At 31.6% G+C, this 16,328-nt stretch overlaps 1 protein-coding gene across 5 annotated transcripts in view; it reads right to left on the bottom strand.

Annotated features, from left to right (window-relative positions):
* The window catches only part of LOC148599734 (arg8-vasotocin receptor-like), a 92,989-nt gene that overhangs the window by 30,747 nt on the left and 45,914 nt on the right, over positions 1 to 16,328 (bottom strand). For 3 of the 5 annotated variants that reach the window (XM_088558469.1, XM_088558470.1, XM_088558472.1), the window contains exon 1: positions 2,438 to 2,772. The exons of the other annotated variants lie outside the window; for them this stretch is intronic. The gene's annotated coding sequence lies outside the window, so the exon portion shown is untranslated. Of the gene's footprint in view, positions 1 to 2,437; positions 2,773 to 16,328 lie in introns of those variants that run through there. 5 annotated transcript variants of the gene reach the window in all.

A 16,328-nucleotide genomic window follows, 5' to 3' on the forward strand; every position in this document is an offset into this window, starting at 1 on the left:
TGTATACTGCAATAAACATCGCTTAAGATGTAATCTTGGGGAAGTTACAAGAAATTTCTGATAATCTTATATTCTTAGAAAGCCTACATCAAATAGAGTTGCTCATTAATGTCAGAAATGTCAATGTCAATAATTAATGACTTTTATTTGTTTGCAATTCCTCGATAAAGTTGGAAAGAAAACGTTATCTTACATTCGACGATGAAAATATATTTCGAACCAAATATTGTCGATACATCGATAGAACATTCTCCACAAAATGTTTATGTTGACCACTTTAATCTATCAAATAAAAAAGGTTAAGCATTTCATGTTTCATGGAAAGACAACTAGCGATTTTTTTACTTTATCAAACGTTTTAAAGGGCTGTATCAAACTCTAATTCCAATAAAAGTTACCTTCCAAACAAGAAGAGGTTAAGAAAGTCATTTTCATTAGAATTACGTCTTAATCGTAAGAAATTGACATCAAATATCCGATTTTCTAAGGCTGGAAATCCTTAAACTTGTATGATATAATCAATATGGGGAAATCTGCACCAGTGCCACAAAACTTGAAAAAAATACCAAAGTATGAGAATATCCATATCAGTTTGTGACAACATCAATTTAAAGGACTTTTCTTAGACGTTAAGATTAATCAGACTTCAATAGTGGCGCCCAGTCCTAAATGCTAGCGTATACATTGTGTATAGGATAGAAACCCCGTTTTGGTAAAAGTACACGGCAGAAGTACATATTGTGATATCTAAAGTGTTAATTATTATCCATCAGTATATGCGTGGAATACTATTAATATTTCGTACAGTGATCACTCTTTTTGTCGATAACTAAAACTAAACACAGTCAAATATTAATTTTACATGCTTTTCACATGAACTTCGCAAATATAATTGATGTCAGATTTTACTTCATATTCATGAACTGGGCCTTTACTTTAATTCAATGTGAACTTATCACATGAAATTCTGTTTAGTGAGTTTCATGCGATAATCACAGTATTCCTAAAAAGTCCATGCTCAATTTGAACAATTTCATGTCTATATTTCACTATATTAACATTTGTCTCTTTTGGGTATAATTATGAACAAATTCAACTTATTTGATTGCTTCTACTGCAAAGGACTGTACTGACATCAAATGGTTGGAATCATTCGTAGAAAAAAACATGTATATAATAAAAATTACTATCACATACCCAGGAACGTACGCTTTTATCAAAAGAATTAAATAGTTTGAATATATTGGTATTGATACTGGGACAAATCAACTAAGAAATACTATTTAAAGTTTTAAGGGTAATCAGGGAACCCACAATTCTAGCGGAAATTAAAAGAATGTAACCCAGGGACAAAGACCAACGATAGAAGACACACACAACATAGAATATACAATAACCAAAATAATGGATACAAAGTAACAAAAAAGTAATTGAGCAACTCGAACTCCACTAAAAACTGGGAGCATTGAACAGGTGCTACGGTAGAGAAAGTGTCCTTTGTTTGTTTCTTTTGCACGATCATTTGAAAAAAAACGATAGTTGTTCAGACGGTACTTGTTTTTATTATTTTTATTATATTTTATTATATTTTTTAAAGCATTTTTCAATTTTACTTTTATTGTACTTAGATGGACAGCACTGCATGAACTCAATTTGTTTGAGATTATTGAAGTGTCCTAATTCAGCTAGTAACTGTATTTATAGATATAAAAAACACTGAGTATTGAATTTTAAAAGCTACACCATAATAGATCAAAAAACACTATCTGTTTATTGATTAAATAAATATAACATATATAAATTCAAATTAATTTAATATATCAAATATATACAAGAAATGTTCGAACCAAAGAATCGAAACAGGATACAAATCTAGCACCTCTAGGTTCAGAGATGCTATCATGAGAAATTCAAGGAACCAAGCCTCAGCGTTTCAATGATTAAGGAATTTCATACAACTGAAAATTCCGATAAAAATGATATTATTCAAGTCAGACATGTGTGACTACTGTGTTAGTGTCCCACGTCATAATCACTTTTTATTTGTATTTTGTAATACTGTTTTTATTATTAAACATTGTTAAATTGATAATCACTGATTCTAAAAGAAGAACAACTTCAAATGTATAACATTCGAAATTTTGAATAAGTGAAACGAATTAATGTGTTAGGAGAACAACTACAACAAAATGCGTTGCAAATTTGATTTTCATAACTGTACCAGTATTTTAATATCATTTGTCCCTATGAATTTTTTAGGGCACAATTTTGAAAATAAAACTTAAATTTTCAACAATAAAGGAATATCGATATCAAATTGACACGTCTAAGAGGTAAAATATGTAAAACATGTAAATTGATAAGAAATTATTTTACAATAACCACTTTTCTAACAAATATATAACTTGTAAATATTTTATAAATAACATTAACTTACCAGTATATACGCTGATATTCCTATAACACTGATAAATTCCAATGATTTGGTATATCTTTATCCAAAGCTATTGCCGAGGTATTCAAGCAACTATAATCAAAGGCTACGTGGATTATGTTGGTGTCAAAAGAAATTAATACCAGATAAAACAGTAGTGTTGCCTTCATATTGGTTTCACAAGCCAATTAAACTGCTTAGGACTTCCCCCTTATACTTTTGAATGACTAGTCGCTTTTATGCACAAAGATGCAAGACCAGTGGATGAAAATTATTCATTATTTTTCTTTGACAGTTAGGATAAAAGGAAAATCAAAAGTATCGCCCAGAGTCATCATCTTTAAATTAGTACGCAAAAATGAGATGCACTTGTAGATTGCGTAATTTGTTATCACTTATTTATTTACAAAGCATCTTTAGGGTTCATATTTATATATATATGTATATAAAGTAAAATGTAATACTGATGTGTAAATTTCTGTGTAGAATTCTTCAAAACATTTTTTATATCAAAACGAAAAAAGAAAAAAAAGATATAGGTCTATACGTCTTGTGCAAAGACTATTTTTATTAAAAACATAATTTATTACATGGTTGTAAAATGTTAATAATTCTAAACAATGTCTTCGGTAGGCCTGTAACACTTTGCTTTGAACTTGTCACTCCGCTAATTTTAAAATCTGTTATCATAGGTGTTAAAACATGGGCGCTGCCCTTTCAAATGCAATAAATTCTTCGAACATCTTTCAAAGAGTAATCAATCGGACTCCACTAACAAAACTGGGAGTATGGACCAGGTGCACCGGTAGGGTAAGCGTCCTCTGCTTTTTCAAAGGAAATTGACTTTATTACCAATGGAAAAATTGATTATGGTAAATAGGCCTATTGGATATATTACATGCCTTTTAGGACTTCTATGATTGATTAATCGAACAAATTCAGCCTTGTGCTAGTCGACACGAAACTGCTAGCTCGAAGAAGCAACAGTCCACAGGAAGGCTTGCCACAACCTGGGACAACTTATTTTCCAAACCTACCGGTCGTCACACTATCTACTTCAATATAGTGTGCTGAGCGGAAAATTTGAAAGTCTTCAATGTAACTATTCCGGGATCAAACCCCCACCTACCGCACACAAGATAAGCACGTTACTCTGAGACACAAAGGAGATTGATATTGAATTTGAAACTTGAAGACAGTAGATAATTGCGATAAAATTAAAATATAAACAATACAGACAAACTACTAAATGTGAAGAACGTAGTTAATTATCATGTAATGGCATTTTGGTATTCGGCATTATGGATTGACCTGACAAGACTCAGGTTCTTGTACTTTACAAAACATGCTTCAAATCTCAATATGACATTTTGCAAAGTCTTAAATAACAGCAACTTTAAAAACCAAGAAAATTATGAATTTTCGACAAGCTGTGCTTTAAAAAATTAAATCATAATTAGTTAAGGCATTAAATTACTATTTAAATTGTTTTTATGTTTTAAAATTAACACCTTTAAATTCTTAATTGCAACGTTATAGTGACAAGCAGATATGATGTCATGACGTAACTTTCAAGTTTGTTTCGCTTATAATTAAATGAATGATACAATTGCAAAATCTACGGAACAACACGTGTCTTGTATAAATTATGGTTGAATCTAATAGATTAAACAGCTACAAACGACTTATGTCTGGCTTCATATTATATTTTTAATATATCTTACACAAACAAATGATAATGCGATATGCAAATATCATTTAATTTAAACATATTTGTTTCCTCTATAGAAAATATTAAAAATTCTTCAAATCATTTTAATTTGATTATGAATATGTTCATTCTCTAATAAAATTATTTAAACTCAATTCCGAGAAACAGGAACATTAAAACATTCATTCAAGACATTGATGAGGTTATAATCGACGTTAACACGTGCAAATGCATAATTGTCTCGCGGATAATTTGATTGTTTTCAATTCTCTGCAGGATTTTTCGTTATCAATTTCTTCTTTCAATGAATACAGTAAAAGTAGCACCCTATTTTTTCCACAACCTCTCACCATACACTAAATCAATGTCCGGCAATGTTATCCTTCTTAAATGACCCCATGTACTAAATAAATGCAATACACATTTCGTTAACCTTATGGTAGTATCTAGACAACGGCAATAAAATGAAACCCAATAAAGAATGTTCATATGAATAAAAACTTATTACTCAGCCCATAGCAGACTTTATAACTTTAATGACACAACATTGCAGGTTTATTACATTTTCATGATCAAATCCATTTGAATCTGTCGAAGAAAACTAATAAAAGAACTTTAAGTTCATGTCTATGCTTTCACAGAAACATAGTACAGTCCAAGGCACGTCTTCTGTTCAAAACCAAACACATTATGAATGAGAAATAATCATAAATAAATGCAAAATGTTTCCCATTAAATATGCATCTTTAATTAATACAATACTATAGAAACTTGTGCACCGTAAAACAGTGTCAACATAACCCAATTTTGAACTAGAGTGATGACATTACTGTTGGTTTTGGAAAAGAAGAATACCCAGAAGGGTCTAAAACGTTTGAATTCAGTTATCCTAAAAATCAGCTAAATCTTTGATCATATATACACACAGTTTCATTTATTGTAAAGTATGTAATATTACAAAAAAAGCTATTGATTTCCATGAAATACCGGTAATAAGATGTGATGTAAACTATGCTTTATTCGGTCGTTCAAGTTTTTTTGTTTTTTTTTTATTTTTTCATTTTCTAAAAATTAATTAGATTGCTTCAATAATGATGACTTGTATTAAGGAATAAAGTCCTATAATGAAAATTTATGCAAAACGTGTAAATATGTGTTTGGAACCATATTCAAATACTGTAAAATTGGGGTCGTGACAACACTCGAAACAGAAACGAGGACAAAAATGGCATTCAATTTTAACCAGTTGTAATTCATTGCATTTAGAACAAAAACAAATGATGATTATTTCATTTTATGAAATATTTACTCACGGGAATGGTGCTGCATCATTAAAACAAGAGAAACACTGATAAAACAAACGGAATATAATACAGGAAGTTACAACAGGGCATTTCGTTCTGAATAGGTTTCACAGTATTTCGCAACCAGTTGTTTGATCGTCTTCTAAAAAGTCAACATCGATTAAACGTCAAAATGGAAAATTATCTAAATAAAATAATTATACTGTAATACATTCAAAAACATTGGGACTGTATCTCCCCGAGACAATTGCCAAACTTTTCATAAAATTAAACATATTTTGTTATAGGAATTACAATTTCATTTACCTGAAATTATATATTCAATATTCTGAGGAACTGTGTTGTAATTTAACTTTCAAAAATACAATTGATGTCTTTCAGAGATTGCTTTTTATTGTTTGTCATAATGACTGTGCTGTGAAAGGATTTCACAGAAAGATGGCTTATGCAATAAAGGCAGACGCAGTGTATCACCATACATGGGCAGTACTTATCGAGGAATTTAATACTCCCTTCCCAAAAAATTCCTGTGAAAGGTCTTGTTTTGTCAATGTTTTTCTCTAAAATGTTTACATAGAATGATGAATCGATATTTAAATTGTAAACGAGATGAAATCCATGAACAAACAATGCCGGTAAAAGTAGATGACAACAAATCGCACAACACAAGAATAGACACACAATACCTAAGTAAAACCTGGAAATGAATTCATCTGGTGAACACGAATGATACATTCTTTCTTATTTCCTCTCTTGGTCAAGTTTTGGAGTGACGTCTTTAATTTATACGCTACACAGTAAATTTTGCATATGTAGCTGAGCCGTAGCTGATAAAATGGAATAACAGTCCCATTTACTGACTGAGTTAAATATACCTGGAGTAATAAAAAGATATTACATGTATTTACACATACAAAGTTTAAAGAGAAATCAAGGGAGCTAAGATTTAGCGAAAATCAAAATAATGTAATCCAGGGACAAAGACAATACGTGGAAAACAGGCTACAAATTAAGAACATGAAATGAACAAAATAATAGGTACAAACAAAACAAAAAAATACGAGCAACTCGGAATAAACTAAAACGCAACTAAAAACTGGGAGCATGGACCAGCTGCACATCCTCTGCTATTCTAGAAACACCAGCCGAGCTGCTCATAAAAAGACAAGTCAGGGTACACGAGAGAGGAAACGCAAACACGTTGAACAAATCGATTCGCATGGTACAGATGGATACACTGTAACGATCCACGAGTTCACAATGACGGTTATAAAACTTTTGTAATGATAACCGACCATTGGTTGAAAAATGCATCCACTACACTTGACAAAAATGATAACATCTTTTTCGGCAAATTTGGAAGATAATTTGAATTGTTTTATACAAAGTATGAAGAATCGTTCCTGAGTAATACATATCTGAACCTAGTTCAATTGTATTTTTGTAGTAATAACGATGCATGTTTTTAAGTCGGGATTTCAACTGAGTATGGGGGATAGGAGTATAAAGAGTATGGAAAAATCATAGGTTTTCCTGCTTTTGTTTTCTGATCATAGTCTTGAATTGAGGGTTTTCAGAGGATCTTTTAAATTTTTTCAGGATACAAATACCACTACGGGAGTAACAAGTAGGTAGGACTGGATACCATCTTTTACAGCTGTGAGTATAGACATTGAAAGTTTTGAAAGCGGTTTGGGGCTACAATATGCCCATCCAGCAATGGAGTTTGCTTTTATAGATTCTTGAGGAGTTTAGGAATCATGTATAAATACGGTAGATCACAATCTTTGTCTTTGATAGAGAGATTGAAATAGGATACATATTTTTGGTTTTCCACTATCTCTTCTTTGGAAAATGCGGTAGCAGTATACTAGGTGTTATTACTGCTATTGTTTTCTACGTCTACCGCTGCTAATAAATATTTAATTCAACGTGTTTTGCAATGTTGTTTTGGGCTTTGTCTGATGAAATGGCAACATATGTGTCATGTATAGAAGACAATATTTTTGCTACATCAAGGTCATGGAAAAGTGATATAGCATTGATACCAAGTAACCTACTTAAACTTTTATACGTTTCAAAATTTGAGACCTCGCAGCCTATACCCACTCTGACAGTAAATCAATATATTTTTGTTCTCGTTTTATCCATTTTTTTATAGCCCTCAACGACGTTCATACAAAAATTAAAGTTCCAGTTTCTGCAGCACGGTTTCGGCCCTTACGGAGATATTCGTTTTTTATGATGTTTAAATATCCCATAATGATTTTACTGGAAGGACCATATTTCAATGGATAGTTTTTGTAAGAACAGTCAGGTGTTTGACCTTGAAAATGTTGTGTTTGGTTTTTATTTGCAAAACTGTTAAATAGGTAAAAATACAATTTAAAAAACTACATGGACAATTAGACTGATGTTCTGTTAATAAATATATTGCAATACGACATAGAAAGCAATCGGGGGAAATGTATTTGTATAGGGTCACCTACTAGTGATCGAGTTTTTTTTTAAGCAGACTCCAGCTAAGGATCACGCTAAAATTTGATTCATGGGTAAAAAGCCTACATATTTTTTTTATTTTTTATATTGTTTTTGGATTGCATTGTAAACAGAAATTAACATTCAGTTTTCATATAACCCGTGTTCTTAGGAGATAAAAATTACATAGAATTCACTTAAGATTTCAAAATTAAGGGAGATACTTTTGTAAATGACACTAACATGCAATAGAATCTACTGGATTTTCAATGTTGATTATCTCCTAAGAGCAAACACATCAATATGAATAACTACACATTTCATAATATACACCCATATAACAACTTTATAACAAAAATAACAATATGTAGCCTTTTTTTTGGGGGGGGGGTTGTATCACATTTTCAGATTTTGCATGATTCTTACAAAGACAGCTACTTAATAGTTCACATTTTACATGTTTACTTAGATGAATTAGAACGAATTAATGACATGTCAGCATGCACGATAAAGATCTCGTCTATGGCATTATATGTGAACAATACTGGTGCGATAAAAATATTAACGATTGTAAATTTATAAGTTAATGAGATGTTATGTTATTGTGTAAAGTTCATATGATTTAAAACACAATAATAGAATAATTATATACTACAATACTCTACATATTTGTCCGCAGTGAGAGATTGACAACGAGCTAGTAATTATACCACCTACTCTCGTAGTGGCATTAATCGTATGTGGATACTTAAAAATTTCTACGATTTACTAAAAGCCTAAAATCACGAAGTGGCTTAGTGGCTAGTGAGACTACAAAAACAGCTGGTTCAGCATGATTTTTCTTTTACTAACATGTCGAATTCGACAGCAGTGGTCATCTCAGTATTAAGATTTATGATACAAGAGACGACTTTAAGATTAAAATTATAAATTTGCCTTGCCTGTGCAGCAATATTCCTTCATCTCCTGGATATGTTGTTTATACTTCACAATTGATTCGCTACGCTACAATAATTATTAACTACTCTGATTTCATTGAACGCCATAGATGTCCGCATAACAGACTCATGAATCTGGGGTATGAAGAAATGCGTCTCAAAGTACTCTTATTATCTTACCAAATTCCAGATATCAGCCCTTGGTTGAAAAATACTCAGTTTCTTCTAAACCAATAAGCAATGATTGTTTTTGTTAATTATGCATTGTAAGGATATCAACACTGTGTATTTAAGTTCCGTTTAAGTGCGTAGATTTTTGTTTCACTATTACTTACTCATCTATATATCCATATCATATGAAACACTGATTGTCTTGCTATTGTCTGAAATAGATTTGATTATATTTCTTGAAAGTCAATAAATCAAGTCGAATATAGAACCTAGATATAATGGAACTAGGTTTTAATTCCGCTAATTTTGAACTCGCCGAATCATCTGTTTCAGTCGTTATTTGACAATTGATTACAATCATTTCAAGGAGCAACACGCTATTTCAGCGCCGCTCAAAGCAAGATAAATGAGACTGAAAGCTTTTTTTCTATTGCCCGCTGATCTTGATAATGTTTTACAATCTTATGGAATAACATGAAATTATTGATAAATGATAGGATTTGCCGGTAGTATTTATGGGCCACTACGTGTTATTTATTGTGTTTGAATTAATTGAAATAATAGCACAATAATGACATGTTGGCTAGAGGAAGCAACTTGCTCGTAATTTTAAAGCCTAGTTACATAACCGTGATTTTATCTAAACAGTTGTTTTTCATGATTGAAAACACAAAGAATGCTGGAATTTTATAACAATTTTATAAGATTATTTTATTCTTGCAACAACTTTCAAATCACTTGTAGTAACCACTTGTAGATATATAAGGATTGATGACAAAAGGCCGTTACGCTGAAAATTCTCATTTTCTGGTAACATTATATAGAATTCTTGTAAGTTTAAAAAGCGATTTAACACGATTTCGATTCGAAACACACAAACATACACACACGCATATAAACACTATTCTATAACATTTTTGACGAAGTCCAATATGCCACGCCTTATTTTAGAATTTCAGGGTTTGCTTTTGACATTTGTAGCTATTTACATTGATATAACGACTTTGTAAATGATGCATTTGTGAGTTTTTTCTTGGAATATTGGAAACTCATAGAACACAGCTATGTGCTTGCATTAAAAGTTCAAATGATCCCTTCGTAAATCAGTACATTTAGTTCCGAAGGAACGATGTTGAACCATTCATGTTACAGATCGTATACCTAAATGAGGTCTCCAAAGCACGTTAGCTAGAAAAATAGTTCAGTCTATAATAAAATGGTATACAATTTATCTTCAATGGATAATAATCAGATTTTACTTTGATAACACGTCATCATGAACTTTTTAGATCGTAATGGTGATACCATTTGTACCATAAGAACTGATTTGTTCACCGTGTCAGATTTTTTATTTACGTCCACCCTGGAGTGGCCCTTTATGAGCAATTTGTAGGGTTTTACTCTTTGAAATAAGGATAACAACAATATCACCGAACAATAATTCAATCCATAATCAAGTCATGTCCAAAGTAAATCTAGCAAATTTGATATTACCCCACCGGAACGACTGATACCGTAAGGACTTGGTACAGGCATTTCCAACGAAATGGTGGGTTGAATCTAGGTTGGGTTTTAAGGCGCGCTAAACCTCCCTCTTCCATTGCAGCGTGAATATATCAACGGTGATTAGATAGCCTTTGCATGTTATTGCGTCATAATCGGTAAATTAGCGGTCACATCAGAATAAAGCATAACTTACAAAAAGACATTCATTACTCATTATTTTAGAAAAAACTGAGTAATTTCCAAACAATGACTGATTTAAAAAAGTAATTTGCTGAGGGACCTTTTGAAACGCATTTCTTGACGCACCCCCTTGATTAAGGAGTCTGTTACGCATGTCTATATGGCGTTCAAGGAAATAAGAGTTGTTATAGTACTTGCTGTAGCGTAGCGAATCGATTATGAAGTATGAACACCATATGCAGGGGATGAAGGTATATTGATACACAAATGAGTAAAGCTTATGATATTAAAATAAAAGTCGTCCCTTTTATGAAAAATCATAGTGCTGAGATGACCATTGTTGCTGCATTCGAGATGAAGGTTCAAACAGATGTAAAACAGCTTTTTCTGTAGACTCTTTTTATCTTGAGCTCTGGTGGAATTATTAAAGGTAAAACTTTACAAAAAAAGGTTTGGTGATATCCAATACATGAGCAATATATCTGTACGTAAAGTTAAAGGATTTTTCACATTTCATATCTTTATTCTTTACGAGATTCTTAAGAAATTTAATCTCATATGAATATAAAAACAAATCGGCAAGGAGAGAACCAAAGTTAGTTCCCACTGGAATGCTAACTTGTTATTGAAAAATATCTCCTCCAAATGTGACAAACATGTTATCGATGAGAAAATAAAGCCTATCCCAACCTGTTTTTCTGTGTAGCAAACTTTACCCGTCAGCGATATGTAGAAAACTTAGTGGATTTGTAACCAAATACAACATAATTTATCGAATCAGAGAAATATTTACGAATACGTCTTTTCAAACAAGATTTCAACTTATGATGTGGAAACATAGTGTAAAGAGTTGATACGTCAAAAGTTTGGAGGGAACTAATTTCTGAAATTCTGCGGGATTTTCAGTTTTTAAGTATCTACATATGTTCAATGCGCCACCACAAGTGTCATTAGTCATGTGTGGTTCATTAATGAGGATCATTTGACATGTAAGGAGGACACTTACCCTACCGGTGCTCCTTTCCCATACTTGTTTGATGTGCGTTTTTTTTTTTTTTGTTTTTTTTTTTTTGTTTTTTGTTTTTTGTTTTTTTTTAATTTCATGTACTTTGTTGTGGATGTTGTTATAGCGCTGAAACGTGTTTTGTAAAACGAAAATGGCACAAAACCTGGTTTTCATACTCCTTATATTTATCATAAATTTTGGTAGACAATATCTATGTTGTTAGAATTTCCAACAATTCACATAACTGAGCATACCCAAACTATACATTTATTGAGTTGTTTTAACTTATAACATTATCTGAGTGATCACTGATCTAATGAGCCTGATGTATTCGTGGTCGTTTACCATTTAAACTCATAACTTAATAAAAATGTCACCATCGGAAAACAATCATAACGGATTATGTGTAACATGAAAGCCGCTCCTTTATCAAAATTGACATATTTTCTCGAACTATTTAAATCTAATTATGTTACTTCTTTGTAAAATAAATTGAGTTAATTTTTGCACAATTTATCACACTATTGCATTGCGAATAATTTAACGCCTATTTTCAGTCAATATATTTCACTCCTCATAAAACTAACAGCAAAAATTAAAATACAGGAGATTAAACATTGAACCTACAACAGAAGCCGTGTGGACTATCAATCACTTAACAAATTATTTTGCCTTATCCTGAAACTAGGCTTTCAAAAGAGAACGCGGTCCTCATTACAGCATTTAAAGCGACAAAAATCAAATATTGGAAGCAAAGAGAGCATGATTTCAGTATGACAGGAAGTCATGTATTATATCGCCCCATACAAAGATTGGTATTTTGTTATTATCTTGCTCACTAAAAAGTGTTATTATATGGTATTCATGTAAATTCAAGTAAATTATATAAATTCTTTTTGTGTTCGTTTCCAAAATGCTATAAGCGTAAGGCGTAAAGCCAGAAAGGCAGAAATACGAACACTAAGTAATGTGGACTCATAAATTACCGACATGAAGCATCAAGAAGTAAATGAATCATCAAGATGTTTAGAAAAAGCGACAAAAAGGAGAACTGATAGCGACAAGAAGACTTTTAAATTTATCTATGTTCAACTTCATCCTCATACAAGTTAGACCTACCTCATATCAATACAAGTACAGGTACGGAGTAAGCCTATATGTATAGAAGAACATCTCACGTTCGCTTTTTAAATCTTGAAAAATATCTATATTGCGAAAATGGTAAACACTTCAAAGGTATTTTTCAATACGTTGACTTTTTAGACTTGCATGCAATGATAGATTTATTATCTATTTTTGTTTGTACAGTGTATTATAAAGTTTTACCATACAATGCAATTGGATATTTGACACAATACACGCTGATAGCCGGAAAACACACAAAAACGTAAATACTCCCTGCGAAATAGTTCAAACCCGTTAGGGAAACACTGGAGGTCTAAATGAAAGTCCAGCAAATATATTGTTCTGGCAATTTTTATGAACGGTTTATTTCGCCATTAACTTTAAAAAGATATCTGCATGTAGTGACAATAAGTTTACTATTCAATGATAAAACAATATCCATTTTGTTTCAAGCAATAATTTTGAAAAATTGTAGCTTTATGAAAAAGATTGAAAAAGTCTGCGGTTAGTCTGTCGTTTATATTACCTTTTGTTCTTTTTAAATTGTAGAATATTAACTCTGTTGCATTGCGTAAGTTATAGGTGAATTAGGCAGGTGTTGCTATTATTAAAGAGTAATCAAGAGAACCAAGGTTATAGCGGTATTCAAAAGAATGTAATTCAGGGACAAAGACCAAACATGGAAAACAGACATACACAACAAAGAACAAAGAGTGACTAAAATCATACATACAAGGTAACAAAAGCAAATGAGCAACTCGGACTCCACTAAAAACTGGGAGCATGGACCAGGTGCACCTGGTTAAAATAATCATTTGTCATTAAAGCTTAAGAAGTAACATATTAACGAAGTTGCTATCAGAACAATGACTTTGAACGTTGGTGCGACGTTAGGACCAGTCAACAACAAAAACATATTTGTGTTTTTGTTTTTTTTTATTCCTGAATTCTTAAGTACGAATCAGAACAATAAGCATAATAATAATCATACAATAATCATTTTCTACAATTACAATATACAGGAATTTTTTGTACATATTGATTCTATTGTACGGTAGATGTTTTGATACCACTACATTTCACCATTAGTAATACTACTATTTTTTTTTTTTTTTTTTTTCTTCTTAATAATAATAATTTCATTACCAAAAGTTGACTGTTTAGTAGAAAAAAGAGAGGTTTTCTAAATAATTTTCCATTTGCTCTTGAACTTTATTCAATTTGAAATTGTTAGGTATTAACCATTCTACAATAAAGATAAATGAAGCAGTTAGGTATGAACCCTTCTAGAAATCAGATAAGTGGAATATATAGGTATGAAACCGTCTTCAAAGAAAATAAGTGAAACAGTTAAGTATGAACCCTTCCACAAAGACGATCATTGAAATAGTTAGGTATGAATCTTTCTAGATAGACGATGAATGGTTTTGCTTTCACATGATATCGATCATTACATCAAATTAGTTGATCTTGTACGCTCATAATCACGAATGAATTTAATCAACCAGTTGATCTGTTGCAAGAATGAAATCTCTTTTATCAAAATTAGTACCAGATTTGGCTTCTGGAAATCTAGACAAAAACAATGTTTTGTTGTCATTATACAACAATTTGTATGCTGTGATGCCGTACAAAGTTTGATGAAATTTGGGAAAATATTTATGAGATAGACATATTACGACTGAATTTTATTTAAGTACTTCTCTGTCTAAGAAGCAGTGAAAATGGTGGGAAGATATTCCCGCACTTTTTTTCTTATAAAACCAGAAAAAAAACTCTACGTCAAAGATGTTTCAGGACAAAGTTTTAAAAACTGTTCGGTTGTTAATTAGTTGTATTATTTGCCGCAAAAAAGACAGCATTGAGACAACTTATCCTGATCGGAATGACGTAGTTGTTCGACATTCATACCATCCTGTAAAAATTAGCTGTTTCCTTCTCGAAGAGGGAAATGTTAAAGTGTTATACTAAAGAAAAAACATCAGCAACACATATAACTTGATGTTTAGACCATACTAATATAAAATGTCAAAATATAACAACCAAATTAGCAAATCATATTGTCAGTCAATTAGATATGCGTTGTTTGTCAAGGCTTTTTCTGGGGGTTATTAAGTAGTAGTTGAGGGTTGATAAACTTTGTTTATCTGTCAAATTGTCTTGAATGAGTCATTTTACCAACAATCAATGAACATGTTATTATCAGAGGTGTTTAAACACCTTTAGTCTGTCTGAAACTTAATACGGTTCATTTAGCAGTATTTGGAATGTCTGCAAATGATAAATTTTATCTAATCTTTTATTTCAAAAGATAATATTAACGATAAGCATTTTTTTCGCATCAGAGTTTAATTTTGTTTTCATTCTTAATATCCATATTTTTATTTGATAAAAGTCAGTGAGTTCCTGATTAATCTAAACGCTAATCATAAGTAAACATTCTATGAGAATGCAATTTAATGTAGACACGCATTTATTGATACAATTAAACAGGCGATTTATATTCTCTACATATTCACTATCCCTTGCATGGGTTCAATTTAAAATCAAGAAATTGGATTTACGGCATAAAAAGTTTTAATTGTTGTGACTATTCAGTGTAAAGGGTTATAACAAAATTAACAAATTGTTTAATTCTGGGCAATAGTAAAATAGGGAGATCAGTATAACAAAAGGCAATATGAAGATAAAATCCGGGAAACTACTGCAATACCCCTGACGTGGAACAAGCATTTCCAGTATAAATGGTAAGTGAAGGAGGTAGACCTAGGGTGAGGGACATAACTCTTTAAATCAGTGATATGTTTGTATCATATTCAATTTCATCATAGCCTTTTACGATTTATTTTGAAACAGAATGAAATCAATCCAAGTTACTTTGATGCTTACATGAGATTGTTGTAAAATGGTAAATACAAACGGTCAAATGAATTGTAAGAGTTGTGTCCCGTGCCTTAGGTCTACCTCCTTAAACAAGGTTAAAGAGCGCAGAACGATGAACCTACCACTTCCTTTACGGTTAATTATTTCTTTATGTTATAGAACAAACAGGTAGAATGTATAAATTCGTCAATGGGCAATCCCACTTATTTGCTCTTTATTTTACATTTCACATATGTTTCTATTATGACACAGCACCATCACATGCTTTGATCTTAGAGATATATATGAAACATTTCGAGGTAAATCTATCATTTTATCACACTAACAGAAACATATCAACGGCTCAGTCCCCCGTCCAAGTCGAGTGTGTGGTTAATTAGGATAAGTTGAATAAAATACATTTTTCATCAACTATTATCTTGTTCTACTAAAATGAACAAAAGCATTTTATCTTTTGGAAAAATACCTTTGAACGCGCTGATCATTTTGCTGTTATCAACGACGTCTGTGAAACCGTTGTAAGGTCTTTTTGTTTCCTTTAACCTCAACTTTGAAATCAGATCTTTCAAGGGAAAAGGAAAGAATGTTTACT

This window comes from Perna viridis, chromosome 13 (assembly GCF_037379345.1).
Source record: "Perna viridis isolate PV_CMFRI_1.1 ecotype Kerala chromosome 13, ASM3737934v1, whole genome shotgun sequence".
Taxonomy (NCBI): domain Eukaryota; kingdom Metazoa; phylum Mollusca; class Bivalvia; order Mytilida; family Mytilidae; genus Perna; species Perna viridis.